The sequence below is a fragment of the Neofelis nebulosa genome, chromosome 8 (genome assembly GCF_028018385.1).
Source record: "Neofelis nebulosa isolate mNeoNeb1 chromosome 8, mNeoNeb1.pri, whole genome shotgun sequence".
NCBI classification, from domain to species: domain Eukaryota; kingdom Metazoa; phylum Chordata; class Mammalia; order Carnivora; family Felidae; genus Neofelis; species Neofelis nebulosa.
Genome location: NC_080789.1, coordinates 59,183,711 through 59,203,171, shown reverse-complemented (window position 1 = coordinate 59,203,171; position 19,461 = coordinate 59,183,711). Strand labels below are relative to the sequence as shown.

The window sequence follows — 19,461 nt, the reverse complement described above, 5'->3', positions numbered from 1 at the left end:
GAGATAATTAGGCCTATAGGTGAGACAGGGGGGTTTTGTCAGTGGAGAGTCGAAGTTTGTGGGAATGGGGAGATGAGATGAGGACACTCCTTGTCTTCAGGCACATCATTAGGGGGAGAAGGTTACCCATCTGTTTTCAACCATTATCTCTTGAACTGCCGCTTTGTCCCTTGAACGTGGTTGGGCTGTAATGAGGGATAGTAACCAAGAGAATGAAAACAGTACTTACTGCCTACTCTAGAAGGCTACTTAACAGTGGAGTAAGGGACAAATACATCAGTGCACTGCTAGTTGGAATACAAAGGAAGTTTAAGTGTCAAGACATTTTGGAAAATACTGGCTTCGTAGCATTAAGGACTTGGTGGTCTATGCTGTGCATGGCAGGGTTGGGGAACTATAGACATTGGACACTGCTCAAATCTCAAACCTCGTTTAAGAGGGTTGTTAAATCCCAGTTCTCAAGTACTGTGATTTTTAAGAAGTCTATTGCCTGTTGGGGAAAGCAAAATACACAAGTCAAGATTATTGAGTGCTATAATGGAAGTACAAAAAGTAATGGGAGCATAGAAGGAGGAGAGGTCGATATTGACTGGAAGTATTAGGACAGGCCTTGTTAAGAAAAATTAATCCCAGGGGCGACTGGGTGGCTCAGTCGGTTGAGCATCCGACTTCCGCTCAGGTCATGATTTCACAGTCTGTGAGTTTGAGCCCTGCATCAGGCTCTGTGCTGACAGCTCAGAGCCTGGAGCCTGTTTCGGATTATGAGTCTCCCTCTCTGTCTCTTTCTGCCCCTCCCCCACTCATGCTCTGTCTTTCTCTCTGTCAAAAATAAATAAACATTAACAACAACAACAAAAAATCAGAAGCAGGCTCCAGGCTCTGAGCTGTCAGCACAGAACCCATGGGAGGCTTGAACTCATGAACAATGAGATCATGACCTGAGCCAAAGTCGGACACTTAACCAACTGAGCCACCCAGGCACCCCAAAGTTTCCCACTCCTCTATCCCTAGGACCCTTCCTTTTCTTTATGCACTAGGATAGCTGTTGGAGTTCCAGCCATCACATTCCTGTTCCGGTCAGCAGGATGGAGGATTGAAGGAGAAGAGAAAAAAGACATTTTCCTAGCTTTTTTTTCTTTCTTTCTTTCTTTTTTTTTTTGCCAGCACTCTTAAATCAGTCTGCCAAAAGTGTTACAACATTTCTACTTTCACCTCATTGACAACTCGTGTGACCATATCCATCTGCAAAGGAGACTTGGAGAATGGGAGTGTTTAATCCAGGTGATTAGTGCCAGGCTAAAATCAGAGATAGTGTGACTTAGGAAGATGAAGAAATGTTGAGATAGGTGGCTAACAGTCTCTACTTCAGACAGGTTCACATATTATACCATTTTTAAGAAGGTGGGGGAAAGTGCAATTCTCAGAAACTTATCAAATTGGTTGCAAGGATGGTTGGAAAAGGGGTAAAAAGAGAATGAGAATAGCTGGTGAGGATGACAGTAGGGTTAATACTTCTTGGAGAATAACTTTTTTTTTTTAATTTTTTTTCAACGTTTTTTATTTATTTTTGGGACAGAGAGACACAGAGCATGAACGGGGGAGGGGCAGAGAGAGAGGGAGACACAGAATTGGAAACAGGCTCCAGGCTCCTAGCTGTCAGCACAGAGCCCGACGCGGGGCTCGAACTCACGGACCGCGAGATCGTGACCTGACTGAAGTCGGCCGCTTAACCGACTGCGCCACCCAGGCGCCCCGAGAATAACTTTTTATATAGAACCATAGTAGTGCTCCACATGCTTTACATTCACAAAAGATTCAAACCAATAAGAAAGCGGAGGGAACTCAAAATGGGATGCATACAGTAACACGTGAACCTAACTATTATTAAGCACACTGAAATAGTGAAGATGAAAAGAACTACCCTAAGTAACTTTGGAAAGCATCCTCTTGTCTGGATACTGCAAGGTTAAAGACAAAAATAACTGTACATAAATACTATGATATAGTTAGGAAACATGTTTTTCATGGGACTGTGGGTTAGCAATTATGCTATTTTTTTTATTTTTTATTTTTTGATACTTATTTTTGAGAGAGAGAGAGAGACCATGAGTAGGGAAGGGGCAGAGAGAGAGGGAGACACAGAATCTGAAGCAGGCTCTAAGCTCTGAGCTGTCAGCACAGAGCCCCACGCAGGGCCTGAACTCATGAACTGTGAGATCATGACCTGAGCTGAAGTCGGACACTGAATGAACTGAGCCACCTAGGTGCCCCTAGGTCTTTCCATCTTAAAAAACAAGACAACAGGGACGCATGGGTGACTCAGCTGGTTAAGCGTCAGGTTCGTGAGATTGAGCCCCACTTCGGGCTCTAGGCTGACAGCACGAAGTCGGCTTGGGATTTTTCTCTCTCCCCCTCCCTCTCTGGCCCCTCCCCTGTTGACTCTTTCTCTCTCTTAATAAACATTTAAAAAATACAGTGATATTTTTAAAATGCAAAAAGTGTGTCACTACACCATAAAAACATGTTTATAGCATGAGAGTTGAAACAAGAAGATAAATGTTCAGCAACCAGGATGTGCACATCAGGCAACTCAGGTTTTTTGCTGCTCGTTGCATGTCTGTGGATGATCACAAATTCACAGATATGGAATCTATGCATAACAAGGATCAACTATATATGTATATGTATATTTACAAATTATAAATTTACACTACCAGTTATTGTTATTAATGTACTTGTCTTATGTACCTGCCTTTCTCCAACAACAACAACAACAACAACAACAACAACAAACCCTTGAATTCTTTGAGGCAGGGATACAAACTTGTCTTTATATCTCTATCCCAGCAGCACACTATTGAGGTTTTGAGGGTGCTCTCACCCATGCCTGTTGTATATAATCCAAAGGTTCCTGAAAAGATGTAACAGCAGGGACCTACAAGTCAAATAAATGCACAATATTTTTTGAAAGAATAAATCCTGATTTCCTTTCCTACCCCAATGAACTGGGTTGACTATATAGAAAACTTCAACTACCTTTACCTCATTTCTTAAATTCTAGAGAAAATCCTAAGGACTCAGGTCCCTAGTCCCTCTTCTCTGGGCCCTATCCAAGGTTCTCTGTAGTAGCCCAGAAGCCTCCAAGAAATGTGAAGATCCAAAGCTCCTGTGTTTTTCCTACTCTAGCCATCTTATCTCCCTGTAGTATCTTTTTTAAGTTTTTACTTATTTTGAGAGAGAGTGTGTGTGAGTGGGTGAGGAGCAGAGAGAGGGAGGAGAGAGAATCTCAAGCAGGCTCCGGGCCGTCAGCACAGAGCCCCATGCAGAGCTCAATCTCACAAACCACGAGATCATGATCTGAGAGGAAATCAAGAGTCTGATGCTCAACTTACTGAGCCACCCAGGTGCCCCTCCTCATAGTTTCTTAAAGGTAAAATTAATCTGTTTGCCTAGGTAAGAGAATATGGGTGTGTATGGGAGCAGCAAAGGACAGGAAGTATTGTTTTAAGCTGTTGAATGTAAATTCATTGTAAATTACATCCTATCAATAATTTCCTGCATTTCTGTGGTAGCTTTAATACAGACTATATTGTAATTCCTGGGTGGTATTCATGGCCCCTCCCAGAGGTGGAGGTTGGAAGAATTACTTTATAACTTCAACATTTGATTATATTTTTGTTTTCAAGAGAGAAGAGAAGGCATAGCAGAAAGAAGAGCTTTGGAGATAATTAGGGGCAGAGGCTTGCATGAATCCCAGCTACTTCATTTCTAGGTCCTACTTTTATGGCTTTCTAAAGGTCCCCTATCCTGCAGATACCTGTGACAGCATGGGTGTGCCTAGGTATTCAGTATTCGATATTCTTCTCACTCTTTGGGATGAGAGTGGGATCAAAGAAAGATTTTTTTTTTTTTTTTTAAATGAAGGGTAAAAATGATTGCCCGGTCTGGCTAGGGTATCTCCTGGGTAGAGAAACAGGAGTTGTACCCAATTAAAGTAAATCCCCATTTTAATGGATCATTTCCCAGCATTGTGGTCTCTCCTTGCAATTTTGGTGGAGGCTTTCCTGAACTACTTGAACAATATAAAAATAACCGGAAATGCTCAGTGGGGAAGTCAAGAGTTTTTATTATTAGGTCCCAAGTGACTGTTATTGCTGGAGACACAAACTATTGTGAATTGCTAACCATTGTCCCTGTCTTTATTTAAAATAACAAAAGATGAAGTTTCTTTGTTCCCTGACGCAACTATCCATCATACCGTTGGCCAAGTGCAGTTAGCAACTTTCATCCTTAATTTGTGTCCCCTGGGAGCTTCCACTTTCACACTCAAGGCTGCCAACTGGATCTAGGCAGTGGCTTCCTCTTTAAACCAAAATTATACCAAAATGGAAAGGTGGAAAAGATCTGACATGTTGATTTCTAAGAACTGGATCAATTAATTGGTGGGACTGCACAGGCAGCTCTCAGGACAGAGGTCAGGAATCATTGTGCTCAATTCAGAAATCAAAAACCTGTGGATCAAAATTTTCATGTTTGGGGCACCTGAAATCATGCCTGAAACATGGATGAGTGTCAGATTCTTGATCTCGACTCAGGTCATGATCTCAGGTTCGTGAAAAAGAGCCCTGCGTTAGCTTCTGTGCTGACAGAGCAGAATCTGCTTGGGATTCTCTCTCTCTCTCTCTGTCTCTCTCTCTCTCTCTTTCTCTTTCTCAAAATAAATAAATAAACTTTAAAAAATGACATGGCAGGGGGTTCCTGGGTAGTTCAGTCAGTTAAGCGCCCAACTCTTGATTTTGGCTCAGGTTATGATCTCAAGTTTCTTGAGATCAGAGCGCTGCGTAGGGCTCCACACTTACAGCACAGAGCCTGCTTGAGATTCTCTCTCCCCTGCTCTTTCTGCCCCTCCTCAGCTGTTTTTAGTATGTGATAGATTGTCTGCAAAGATGACGACCAATATAGTTCCTTTCATTCCTGTATATGCATGCTGGTCTTTCTATCAAGAGGTGGCATTTATTTCACCAACCCTTGAATCTGGACTGGCCTTGCTATTTGCTTTAACCATGAGAATGTGGTGCAAATAAAGCTGTGATAGTTTGAGAATCAGGATCAAGAGACTTGTAGCTTTTACTTTTCACTTTCTTGGAGCCTTGTAGAGAAGTCCTGCTATTCTACTGTACAGCAGGCATCTACTGACCAATGTGTGAGGCTACCTTGGGTGAACCCAGATGATATCACATGAAGCACAAAAACCACACAGCTGTGGCCAGCCAACACACAAAATAGTAAGAATAAATTGTTGTTTAAAGCTACTTTCTGGTGCTTTGTTATGCAACAAAGGCTACTTAACTGCAATATGATGGGCCAGAAACATTTAGATAGAATGGCCAGTCACATCCTTGGGAGATGTCTTCTGTTAAAGAGATGACTGTTTTTGTGATATCTACAAAAGAGCTTGAAACAGTAAAGTAATATATGTGTCTGAGTTGGGTTTTTATTATCCAACTCTAGATCAACAACTAGCATAGGCGTGCCTGGGTGGCTCAGTTGGTTGATCAGCAGACTCTTGACTTCAGCTCAGGGCATGATACCAGGGTCATGGTGATGAGGTTTTGTGGTGATGGAGGGGTTTGTGGGGTTCAGAGCTGATGGCCAAGAAAGAATTCTTGAAGATGCCTTTGGTGCAAAAAGGTGATTTTATTAAAGTACAGGGACAGGACCCATGAGCAGAAAGAGCTGCACTATAAGTGTATGTGTGTGTGTGTGGGGGGGGGGTGGTGGTGACCATTTTATGGAGTAAGGGGAGATAACTTCAAGGAGTTCCTAAAGGGATTTTCATATGCTAAAGGCTCACAGATTACTGGAAGCCTAGCTATTGTCAAGCTAAGGTTATTTTTCCCTCTAGCAAAGCCTTAACATTAAGACAGTTGGAAGTTCCTGGACTTTAGACCATTGATGGGATTGCTTTTTTCTTGTAAACTGGTGGAGACTCTTACCAGTTTAACTTTTTTTTTTTTTTTTTTTTTTTGTCCTTTCCTGTTTTTGGGTAGCCAGAAGTCTCCAAGCAATATCACACTTATCCCACCTGGAGTGGAGTGGGGAGGTTGTTAGCTCATACTTTGCCCTCAGGCTGCCTTATGCTCCCTCATCAATAAGATCAAGCCTGTCCTCTGGCTCTGTGCTGAGTGTGGAGCCTGCTTGGGATTTTCTCTCCCTTTCTCTCTGCCCCTCACCTGCTCTTGCTTGCTCTCCCTCTCTCAACATAAATAGATAAACTTTAAAAAAAGTTTAAGCATTGAGTAGACAGTGCCAACTTGACAAAATCAAGGCACAAAATCCCTCTCTTCCTCCCCTCCCTACCCACAATTACTACAGGGGGAAGGAGAAATTGAGAGTTGCTTCTGATGAAATAGAGGAAAGGAGGCTGAAAGAAAAGCCTAAAGGTGATCTTTAAATACAAAGGAGAAACATCAGGGTGCTTGGGTGGCTCAATCAGTTGAGCATTGGACTTCAACTCAGGTAATGATCTCATGGTTAAAGGTTGAGCTCCTGCTGACAGTGCTTTTTTTGACTGCTTCTGATTCTTTGTCTCCCTCTCTCATAAACATTAAAAATTTTTTGAAAAATAATTTTTATTTATTTTATTTTGTTTTAGAGGGAGCAAGCGAGCACGGGAGGGGCTGGGGGCGGCGGGTGCAGACAGAGGATCCAAAGCATGGCTCCATGCTGACAGTAGATAGCCTGATATGGGGCTTGAACTCACGAGCTGTGACATCATGACCTGAGCCACAGTTGGACACTTAATCGATGAGACACCCAAGTGCCACCCCCCCATTTTTTAAAATTAAAACAATAGGGGTGCCAGGGTGGCTCAGTCGGTTAAATGTCTGACCAACTCTTAGTTTTGGCTCAGGTCATGATTTCATGGTTCATGGGTTCCAACCCTGCATTACGCTCCACGCTGTCAGCGTGGGATTCTCTCTCTTTCCCTCTCTCTCTGCCTCTCCCCTCCTTATGCTCCCTCTCTCTTTCTCAAAATAAATAAACAAAACAAAACAGGAGGGCCATCAACTTTGTTTCCAAAAGACAGAGGGTGAAGGGGAGAAATGGTGATTGAAGTAGGTAGATTTAAAAGGTTCTTTTTGAGAAACGGATTCTCACTTCTGTGAGGGAGTTAAAGTAGGCATAGGAGGGGCGCCTGGGTGGCTTGGTCAGTTAGGTGTCCGACTTCGGCTCAGCTCACGATCTCGCGGTATGTGAGTTCGAGCCCTGCGTCGGGCTCTGTGCTGACTGCTCAGAGCCTGGAGCCTGTTTCAGATTCTGTGCCTCCCTCTCTCTCTGACCCTCCCCCGTTCATGCTCTGTCTCTCTCTGTCTCAAGAATAAATAAACGTTAAAAAAAAATTAAAAAAAAAAGTAGGCATAGGAAAATGTGTGAGGTTACTTTCTTGATTTTTTCATGTGTAAGAATTGTTATATATTTATCCTTAATATGAAAATTTTCACACATAAGGTAGAAATATTAGTACAATGAATACCTATATTCCTTTCCAGAATCAACAATTAATATTTGGCCATATTTGTTTATTTGCTGAGCAACTTTAATGAAAATTACAGATGTCATGTTGACAAGGTAGCATAACGAAGGCTGAGGACAAAGTACAAGCTAGCACATACTGCTGCCCCCTACCCCCACCACCCCCGACCCAAAGTGGGATGTATGTGATATTCCTCAGGCACTTCTAGCTGCTCAAAAACAAAGCAAAGAAAAGAAGACAAATGGTTAACCGATAGAGATCACAGTCATACAGGACATGAGTCTCCATCAGTTTACAAATATTTTATCAAGAACCTAATCTCCGGAAACCTGTAGACTCAGTTTCCTGGGGCCCCAACATCACCCCTCCAAAGTGATATGGGGATCAAAAGCAAGAAGGAAATGGCAGGTAAAATTAAATTTTCTTATAACCTGCAGTCCATTGACAGATACTTGAGGCAGGCAGAGTAAAATATTTCTCTAGGAACTCCCTACTGTCTTAATGTTAATGCTTTGCTAGAGGGAAAAACAACCTTAGCTTGATAAATAGCTAGGCCTCCAGTAGTCTATGTCTTTAGCATATGAAAGTCTCCTTGGAAACTTCCCTTTGGACTTTACCTCCCCCAAGTCCATGGTATATAACCAGTTGCCCCTCAAAACCCCAGTGCAACTTTTTCTGCCCATAGGTCCTGTCCCAGTGCTTCAATAAAATAACCTTTTTGGGGCCCCTGGGTGGCTCAGTCAGTTAAGTGTCCGACTTCGGCTTAGGTCATGATTTCATGGTTTGTGGGTTCGAGCCCCGCATCGGACTCTGTGCTGACAGCTCAGAGCCTGGAACCTGCTTCGGATTATGTCTCCCTCTCTCTCTCTGCACCTCCCCTTCTTGTGTTCTGTCTGTCTCTCAAAAATAAAGAAAAATTTTTAAAAAGAAAAGAAAAGAGGAGTGCCTGGCTGGCTTAGTCGGTTGGGTGTCCAACTTCGGCTCGGGTCATGATCTCACCATTTGTGAGTTTGAGCCCCATGTCAGGCTCCGTGCTGACAGCTCAGAGCCTGAAGCCTGCTTTGGATTCTGCGTTCATGCTCTGTCGCATGCTCTCCCTCTCTCTCTCTCTCAAGAATACATAAACATTAAACAAAATTTTTTTTAAAGAATAAAATCTTTAAGACAGATGTAAGTAATAATTATCTCCAAATTATTTAATGTATATTAAAGTTACACATCTTTGGAGCATCTGGCTGGCTCAGATATTAGAGCATGTGACTCTTGATTGCAGGGTCAGGAGTTTGAGCCCCATGTTGGATGTGGAGACTACTAAATTAATAAAATTACATATCTTAAAGTATGTGGTCAAAAAAGTTTGTAATAAAATGAAATTATGGACAAGTTGTATTTATTGGTGATGACAAGGTCAGAAGTATGGCCTTTGAAATGAGTGGCTCAGATATGATGAAGAACAATATCATTGGAGGAGAAGAGGTCAAGGAACTTAAAATGAAGGTATTGAAATCACCAAAAATTTCGATAGTTGTCCTTGGAGAGATATTCAGGACCAAAAATCCTAAAGGAATGAATAAAAGTAACCTCGGAGAGGGGTGCCTGGGTGGCTCAGTCAGTTGAGTGTCCAACTTCGGTTCATGTCATGATCTCATGGTTTGTGGGTTTGATCCCCGAATCGGGCTCTGTGTTGATAACTCAGAACCTGGAGCCTGCTTCGGATTCTGTGTCTCTGTCTCTTTCTGCCTGCCTTCCTTGCACTCTGTCTCTCTCAAAAATAAACATTGAAGAGGAAAAATTTCCTTTAAAAATCACCTTTTTACACGAAAGACATCTTCAAGAATTCTTTCTTGGGGCGCCTGGGTGGCTCAGTCAGTTGGGCGTCCGACTTTGGCTCAGGTCATGATCTCACAGTCCGTGAGTTCGAGCCCTGCATCGGGCTCTGGGCAGACAGCTCAGAGCCTGGAGCCTGTTTCAGATTCTGTGTCTCCCTCTCTCTCTGACCTTCCCCCATTCATGCTCTGTCTCTCTCTGTCTCAAAAATGAATAAACGTTAAAAAAATATATAAAAAAAAGAATTCTTTCTTGGCCGCCAGCTCTGAACCCCATTAAGCCCCCCATCACCCCCAAATCTCATCAATGGCATTTCCACCTTCATTAGCATGCATCTCTAAAAAAAAAAAAAGTTTTCTTTTACAAAACTATACTACCACTATTGCACCTAACAAAATTAGTAATTCAGTAATGATTGAATACAAAATCTATGTTCAGAATTCCTTAATGTTATTTTTTAAAGTTTATTTATTTTGAGAGAGAGAGAGAGAGAGAGAGAGAGAGAGAGAGCACAGTTAATATTCTTGAGTTTCCCCAGGAAAACTAGCTGAATGTATAAATGAATGAATATATGTTTGTTTTTAGTAAAAGAAGGCAACATCATGCATTTTGTTTGCCTCCTTGTTCTTAAGTCCAGGATGTCAGGGAAAATTTATATATATGGTCATACAAAACATCTAAATATAGATATAAAATTTACATATTAACTGTTGTATTTAGAATATAGGTTAAGAACAACTGCTTGAGGGGTGCTTGGGTGGCTCAGTCTGTTAAGTTCGGTTCCTGAGTTTGAGCCTCATGTCAGGCTCTGTGCTGACAGCTCAGAGCCTGGAGCCTGCTTCGGATTCTGTGTCTCCCTCTCTCTCTGTCCTTCCCTGCTTGCACTCTTTCTGTCTCTCTCTCTCAAAAATAAACAAACATTAAAAACAACAACAACAACAACAACAACAACAACTGCCTGAGCTTAAATCCTTGAATCACCACTTGGTCTGTTGCCTAATTTCTCTAAGCCTTAGTTTCTTCATTTGAAAAAAAAAAAAAAAAAAAAAAATATATATATATATATATATATATATATTTATTTATTAACATTTATTCATTTTTGAGAGACAGAAAGAGACAGTGTGTGAGTGGCAGAAAGACAGAGAGAGAGGGAGATATGGGATCTGAGGCAGGTTCCAGGCTCTGAGCTGATAGCTTGATGTGGGCTCAAACCCACAAACCTCGAGATCATGACCTGAGCCTAAATGAGACACTTCACTGGCTGAGTCACCCAGGCACCCCCCAACTTTGTTTTTTTTTTTTTTAAAGGATGCTCCACACCCAACATGGAGCTTGAACTTACGACCAAGAGTCACATGCTCTACCAACTGAGCCAGCCAGATGCTCCATTAGTTTCCTCATTTTCTTTTTTTTTTCTTTATTATTATTTTTTAAATTGATCTCTGTACCCAACATGGGGCTCTAACTCAAGGACCCTGAAATCAAGAGTCACATGCTCTAGGGTGACTGGGTGGCTCAGTTGGTTAAGTGCATCTGACTCTTGATTTTGGTTCAGGTTGTGATCTCAGGGTTGGTGAGCCCTGAGTCTGGCCCTGAGTCTGGCTCCATGATGAACATGGAGCCTGCTTAGGATTCTCTCTCTCTCCCTTTGTCCCTGCCCTGCTTGCACTCTCTCTCTCTCTCTCTCAAAATAAATTTAAAAACTTAAAAAAAAGATAAGAGAAACACCTGGGTGGCTCAGTCAGTTAAGTGTCTGACTTGACTTTGGCTCAAGTCATGATCTTATGGTTCGTGGGTTTGAGCCCTTCATCAGGCTCCGTGCTAATAGTGTGGAGCCTGTTTGGGATTCTCCCTCTCTTCTCTCTCTCTCTCTCTCTCTCTCTCTCTCTCTCTCTCTCTCTTTCTCTCTCTCTCTCTCCAAAAGAAAGAGAGAAAGAAAAAGAGAAAGAAAGAAAGAAAGAAAGAAAGAAAGAAAGAAGAAAAGAAGTCACATGCTCTTCTGATTGAGCCAGACTTAGTTTCTTCATTTTGAAGTTTGTTTATTTTTGAGTGAGGGAGCGGGGGGGGGGGGGGGGCAGAGAGAGAGGGAGAGATAGAGATCATACTAGCAGGCCCTGCACCATCAGCACAGAGCCCAATGTAGGGCCTGAACTCACAAACCTTGAGATCATGACCTGAGCTGAAAACCAAGAGTTGGATGCTTAAATGACTGAGCCACCCAGGCACCCCTCCTTATTTTATTAAAAAAAATTTTTTTTTAACGTTTATTTATTTTTGAGAGAAAGAGACAGAGCATGAGTGGGAGAGGGGCAAAGAGAGAGGGAGACAGAACTGGAATCAGGCTCCAGGCTCTGAGCTTTCAGCACAGAGTCCGACACAGGGCTTGAACTCATGAGCGGTGAGATCATGACCTGAGACGAAGTCAGGTGCTTAACCAACTGAGCCACCCAGGCGCCCCCACCCCTCCTTATTTTAAAATAACCATTTTATTGGTTATTATGGGGATTAAATAAGATAATATATTTAGCACATTGCCTAGAAGATAGTAAACACTGGACAAATATTAGTTGTTTTTTTTTTTTTTTTAATTTTATATAGAGAGAGTGTGTGAATGGGGGAGAGGGGCAGAGGGAGGGAGAGAATCTGAGTGTGGAGCCTGATGTGGGGCTTGATTCCATTAACTGTGAAATCATGACCTGAGCCAAAATCAAGAGTAGGATGCTTAATCTACTGAGCCACCCAAGCGCCCCAAATATTAGTTATTCTTATTAGATCTATTAAGTCTGCTCTCATATGAGAATCCTCCACTGCAATAGTATTAGTGAGGATTATGGCCCCAGGGCCAGTCTAGGGTAATTATTTTGATCTTCTGGGTAAGGGACCTCATAATTACTTATTTTGCTTTTTTCCCTGTCTTTGTAGACAAAGAGAATATCAAAACTGTAATATTTATAATAGGTGAACATTAGACCTCATCGAATCTTCCTTGTCATGAATAAATCCTCAAAGGACTTCAAAAGAACCTAACCTCTATTTGAGATATTATTATCCAATAATAATGCCTAAAATTTGTAGACTATTTTAAAGTTTATAATGCTTTTTCCTACCCATTATACAATTCTCACCATTCTGCTGGGTATTATCCTCAATTAGGAAACTGAGTCTCGAGGGATCAAATTATATTCATATGCAATATTATATAGCTATTAAGTGGCAGAATTGGTATATGAATCCAGTGTTACAATATCTATAATTTAGTTTAAAATATTTCAGTACAGGGATGCCTGGGTGGCTCAGCCAGTTAAGCATCCACTTTCGGCTCAGGTCATGATCTCACGATTTGTGAGTTTGAGCCCTGCATCCGGCTCTGTGCTGACAGCCCAGAGCCTGGAGTGTGCTTCAGATTCTGTGTCTCCCTCTCTCTCTGCCCCTTCCCCCACTCGCACTCTGTTTCTCTCTCTCTCTCAAAAATAAATGTTAAAACAATTTAAAATATTTGAGTACAGAGAGTAAAATATTAAGGATATATTAGGTTAAAATTATACTCTAGGTGCAGCTAGCATTCTAATTAGGAAATCATACTCCAAAGGGATTGCTAGAAGCACTTCAGTTGTCTTAACTCTAATCAACATTAGGTATGTTGCTTATTAAACCAATGAATGACAGGAATTAATTTCTATTGAAGACATTAATGGATTATTAATTCGAATAATGGATCTTAGGGATGGGCTCTCATTGTGAAAATAGTACTGTGGATTAGCTAAAATAATTAAAATGCTTTTCATGCTTATATGACTTGGTAGTCGTACACAAAATGATAAAACACGAAATCATTTCAGTTAAAATCAGTGACCTACAGCCTACTCTGCTGTAAGTCCAGCGCCTGCTTTGAATCCTCTGTCCCCCTCTCTGTACCTTCCCTGCTTGCTCTCTCTCTCTCTCTCTCTCAAAAATAAGTAAACATTAAAAAAAAAAAAGGTAGAAATTTACAATGACAATAATTTAAAAGAAAAATTTTTAAATGTTTATTTATTTCTGACAGAGACAGAGACAGAATGCAAGTGGGTTAGGGACAGAGAGAGAGGGAGACACAATCCAAAGCAGGCTCCAGGCTCTGAGCTGTCAGCACAGAGCCTGACGCGGGGCTTGAACTCACAGACTGCGAGATCATGACCTGAGCCGAATTCGGACACTCAACCGACTGAGCCACCCAGGCACCCCAACAATGACAATCATTAAAAAAAAAAGAGACTAGGGGCGCCTGGGTGGCGCAGTCGGTTAAGCGTCCGACTTCAGCCAGGTCACGATCTCGTGGTCCGTGAGTTCGAGTCCCGCGTCAGGCTCTGGGCTGATGGCTCGGAGCCTGGAGCCTGTTTCCGATTCTGTGTCTCCCTCTCTCTCTGCCCCTCCCCCGTTCATGCTCTGTCTCTCTCTGTCCCAAAAATAAATAAAAAACGTTGAAAAAAAAAAAAAAGAGACTAACAGCCTCTATCCTTAGGGATGGAACCTGATGCTCGATACCTAAAAATTCATTGTCTTGCTATTGCAGTGGAAGATCAGTGGTTGCCTGATGCCACTCTAAGGGTAATAAAATCCTAATTTTGTTGTATTACTGCATTTATCTTGATTGAAGTTTCATGCCAAAGTGTGGTAGAATCATAGAACATAGTGCTTAGATTTTGAAAATGATCTTGTTTTGGTGTGCTAGTAAATATTTAACGCTAAATGTCATCTTCTGATTTATAAAGTTATGTTCTTTTTATTACATCACAGCTGTTCCATCTTCTCCACTGCAGCCTGCTATAGGCTTTTTGTTTTTTTTAATTAAAAAAAATTTTTTTGATGTTTATTTATTTTTGATAAAGAGAGAAACAAAGCATGAGCAGGGGAGGGGCATAGAGAGAGGGAGACACAGAATCCGAAGCAGGCTCCAGGCTCTGAGCTGTCAGCACAGAGTCCCATGCGGGGCTCAAACTCATGAACTGTGAGATCATGACCTGAGCTGAAGTTGGATGCTTAACCAACTGAGCCACCCAAGTGCCCATTTTTTTGTTTTTTGTTTGTTTTGTTTTTGTTTTTGTTATTTTGTTTTTTTCTTAAGAGAAAACTAGTGACTGATCTTACTTATAGGTGCAAAACTCCCTATAGTCAGGGCGGTTGAGAGGCTAAGGAAGAGATTTCAGTGTGGAAGACTGGCACACAGAAGGAGGCGTTGGTTCCTGGGAGTTTGAGTGGGCTCACCCGAGCCTGCCGGCCTAAGTGGATCCTGGCCAGGCCCACAGACCTTCCTAGTCACTATGGAGGACAGCGCCTGGTGCCGGTGAGCCCTCAAGACCCAACTCTGGAGGAGTGGATGCAGCTGGAGAACTTCTAGTGGCAGAGGCCCGAGCTGCTGGTAGAGATCCAGCGCCCATAGGAGCTCAGTGAAGCCACTGGAAAGGTGGAGGGTCTGGAGGCCAAAGAAGGTAGCTAAAACCTTGCAACAGAACCAAAAGACAGCAGTGGTCAGGAGGAACTTCAGCATGGACTCCAGAAGGCGATCTAGTTCTTGGTGGAGAAGGAACTTCTCCAGAACATGCCAGTATCCTGTACAAGGGCAAGGGCCTGAATGAGATGGTCATGGGGTCTACCTCTGGCAGACAGGAGGGCTGAACTTGCCACTGCTCCATGCCTTTGTGGATCTGTATGAGTTCCCAGACCTTGATGTGGTGCAGGCCCTCAGGCAATTTCTATGGAGCTTTCTGCCTCCTGCGCTAGGCCCAGATGGTTGACCAGATGATAGAAGCCTTCGCCCAGTGAATCTGCCTGTGCAATCCCAGTGTTTTTTAATCTACAGATACGTGTGAGGTGCCGTTATTCGCCTCATCATGCTGAACACCAGCCTTCACAATCCCAATGTCTAGAAGAAGTCCAGCCTCGAGCACTCTGGGGCCAGGAACCAAGGCATCGACAAGAGTGGGACCTGAGTTGCTGCTCAGGAACCTCTATGACAGCATCTGAAATGAGCCCTTTAGTATTCCTGAGGATGATGGGAATGGTCTAACCCATACCTTCTTCAACCTGGACCAGAAGGGCCAGCTCCTTAAGCTGGGAGGAGGTCAGGTGAAGATGCAGAGTTGGTGCTGGTTTGTCACCACAACTGCCTCTACTATTTTGAGAATATGACAGACAAGGAGCTGGCAGGAATCATCCCTGTGGAGAATCTGAACATTCAAGAAGCGTACGAGCCTCAGAAACCAAACTGCTTTGAGTTTTGCATCTCCAACAACATGGGGCAGCTCACTGAATTCTGCAAAATGGAGGCAGGTGGCAGGGGGGTATACCTGGTCTTGGCCCCCATGCAGGCAGAGAAGGACAAGTGGATCAAGTCCATCCAGGCAGCTGGGAGCACAGACCCCCTTCTGTGAGATGCTGGTGGCAAGGAAGAAGCTAATTTTGTCGAGAAGAAGGAGGAGCAGCCCTGACCCCTTGCCCCCAACTCCATTACTTACTACACAGCTGCCCCTCCCTGGCAGCTGAACTCCTGGGCCCAGATTCTGGTTTCCCATTTAGAAAAATTCACTACCTCTAGCACCTTTCTCTTCTTTGTAATCAACACTGTTGGTAATCATATTCATTACTTAACCACTAAAAAGAGAGAGAAAGAATTCCTCCTCGGAGAGGGAGTTCTTCTAAATAACATATTAGCAAAGAGAATTCATCAATGTACAAAAGAATAATATTCTACAACTTAGTAAAGACTATTTTTGGAATGCTGGGGTGGCTTAATATTGAGAAAATAAATCACTATAATTTATTGTGATCATATTAGGATCGTGACATTGTTATTAAGTGCTGAAAAACCTTTGATAAGTCAGCATTTATACATCATAATATAAATGATAAAATGATAAATAATAACAATAAGTTTAAATAAGAATTCCAGGAAACAACTTAAATAGTCAAGGCTATATATCTAAACAAATAGCCAGTATTATCCTAACTGGTAAAACACTACAGCATTTCAGATAAAATCAGAAACTAATAGGGATGCCCCATTACCATTTATTATTTTGTATTTAATTTTTATAAAAATTACACATGCACGTGTTTTAAAAGGTCTCTTAATTCTGTAATACATGTTATGAAAAAATAATCATGCCCAGCCCCCTTACTCCCCATTTCTCCTTTCTCAGAGTCAACCCTTCATAAAGGGAACCATATAGAAATCAATACCTTTTCTCTATTTTAGCAATAGGCATGTGGCAAACCGAATAGATTCTACTCCCAATAGTACCAAACACATAAAATACTTAGAAGTTAACAAGAAAGATTACAGAAACCAAATAAATACGTTTATCATAGCATTGTTCATGATGGCAAAAACCTGGAAACAATGTGAATGTCACCAGTAGTAATAGATGAATAAATTATGTGACATTCCCACAATTACTATGCACCTAATAAAAAGAGTTATACTGGTTGCTTTGAATAGATTTCTATGAAATAGAAAACATGAATTTCTATGAATAATAAAACATGCAGAAAAATGTTTAAGAGTATTTTTACAAGGCTGTTATTCAAGAAATCTGTGTGCACTGTAAGCAGTAACCAAAGACTTGTATAATGATATTTTTCCAAGTACATAAAATTACATATATATATAGAACATAAAGAACTATTTTAACATGACTAGGATAAAGAAAAAAAAAAAAAAGCTTGGCCAAGTTTATTGCTTTCTGTGACTAATTGCCCAGTGGAAAATTTTCCATCATAAGAGAGCAATGTTTAAAAAAACCCAACAAAACAGGGGCACCTGGGTAGCACAGTCGGTTAAGCATCATGGGATTGAGTCCCACCTTGGGCTTTGCACAGAGCCTGCTTGGGAGTCTCTGTCTCTCCCTCTGTTCCTCTCCCCTGCTAATGCTCGTTCTCTCTCAAAAAAAAAAAAAAAATTAAAAAATTCTTAAATACTTTATTATTTTTTTTTTTAAAATTTTTTTTCAACGTTTTTAATTTATTTTTGGGACAGAGAGAGACAGAGCATGAACGGGGGAGGGGCAGAGAGAGAGGGAGACACAGAATCGGAAACAGGCTCCAGGCTCTGAGCCATCAGCCCAGAGCCTGACGCGGGGCTCGAACTCACGGACCGCGAGATCGTGACCTGGCTGAAGTCGGACGCTTAACCGACTGCGCCACCCAGGCGCCCCTAATTGATTAACAATAAAAGGCCCATATTTAAAGTGGACAATTTGAGGTTTTTGCATATTTATACACCCATACACCATCACCAAAATAAAAATAAATGTATCAATCACCCCAGAAAACTTCCTTAATGCACCTTTATAATCCCTCCTCTTTCCCCACCCCAAACTTTGGCACAGATAACCACTGACCATTTTGTCACTAGAGATATGTTTGCATTTTCCAGAATGTTTAAAAATTGGAACTGTAGGGGCGCCTGGGTGGCTCAGTCGGTTGAGCGGCCGACTTCGGCTCAGGTCATGATCTCGCGGTCCGTGAGTTCGAGCCCCGCGTCGGGCTCTGTGCTGACAGCTCAGAGCCTGGAGCCTGTTTCAGATTCTGTGTCTCCCTCTCTCTGACCCTCCCCCGTTCATGCTCTGTCTCTGTCTCAAAAATAAATAAACGTTAAAAAAAATTAAAAAAAATCAAAATTGGAACTGTAATGATACAAGATACACTTTTTTTTTAATTAAAAAAATTTTTTTTAACATTTATTTTTTGAGAGGTGAACAGATCATGAGCAGGAGATTGGCAGAATGAGAGGAACACACAGAATCAAAGTAGGCTCCAGGCTCTGAGCTGTCAGCACAGAGCTCAACGCTCTCTCAAAAAAGAGAGTTCGGGCTCAAACGAACGAACCGTGAGATCATGACCTGAGTGGAAGTTGGACGCTTAACCAACTGAGCCACCCAGGTGCCCCACAAGATATACTTTTTTTTAACTGGCTCCTTTCACTGATAGTAATTGAGATTCATTTGTGTTGCTGTATAAATCAATAGTTTGTTTCTGTTAAATGCTGAGTAATTAGTAGGTTTAGAACAAATATCCCCAAAAGTACTGCTTTACTGAATTCCATAAATTATATTTTCATTGAGTTCCAATATTTTTAAATTTCCCTTCAATTTCTTCTTTGACTTGTGGGTTATTTAGAATTGTTTTATTTCATGGGTTTGAGTCCAGTGTCAGGCTCTGACAGCTCAGAGCCTGGAGCCTGCTTCAGATTCTGTATCTCCCTCTCTCTCTGCCTCTCCCCTGCTTGCACTCTGTCTGTCTCTCTCAAAAATAAATAAACATTAAAACAATTTTCTCAATAAAATACTGGGGGATTTTTAAGATATCTTTCTGCTATTGGTTTCTTTCTTTTTTCTTAAGTTTATTTATTTACTTTTGAGAGAGCAAGTGAGTGGGGAAGGGGTAGAGAGAGAGGGAGACAGAGAATCCCAGGCAGGCCCATGCTGTCAGTGAAGAGCTTGACACAGGGTTTGAACTCAGGAACCAAGAGATCATGATCTGATCTGAAATCAAGTGTCAGATGCTTAACTGACTGAGTCACCCAGGTGCCCCTCTGCTATTGGTTTCTAATTTAATTCCATTGTGGCCCTAGGACATAGTTGTATAACTAGAATCTTTATGAATTTACTAAGACTTGTATTATAGTTCAGAATTGATCTATCTTGGTAAAAGTTCTGTGTGTATCTAAAAAGAGTGTGTATTCTCTGGTGCAGTTATGTGGAGTGTTCTATAAATGTAAATTAGGTTAAGTTGGTTGGTAATGTTCAAGTTTTATTTATATGAGATTCTCTCTCTCCCTTTCTGTGGCCCTTCCCTGCTTGCACTCTCTCAAAATTGAAACAAACAAACAAAAAAGAAATAGCATTCTGAATACTAATTTCATCTGAAGACATCTTACACTTATGAACCATTCCCTCCCTAGGTCTGAAAACAGATGCCATTCTTGGATGATTAAATCAAACAACCCTGATATCTACATGACCAGGACTATACTATGGACAATGCTCAGGAATCTGTGTGTCATATTAGTTTTATACCATTGTTGTCAATTGTTCTTGAATTAATTCCACTATTTTGAA

The 19,461-nt window shown here is 41.6% G+C and overlaps 1 pseudogene; it reads left to right on the top strand.

Annotated features, from left to right (window-relative positions):
- Positions 1-14,843: 14,843 nt before the first annotated feature.
- On the top strand, positions 14,844-16,119 carry LOC131519366 (cytohesin-2-like; annotated as a pseudogene).
- The last annotated feature ends 3,342 nt before the right edge of the window (positions 16,120-19,461 follow it).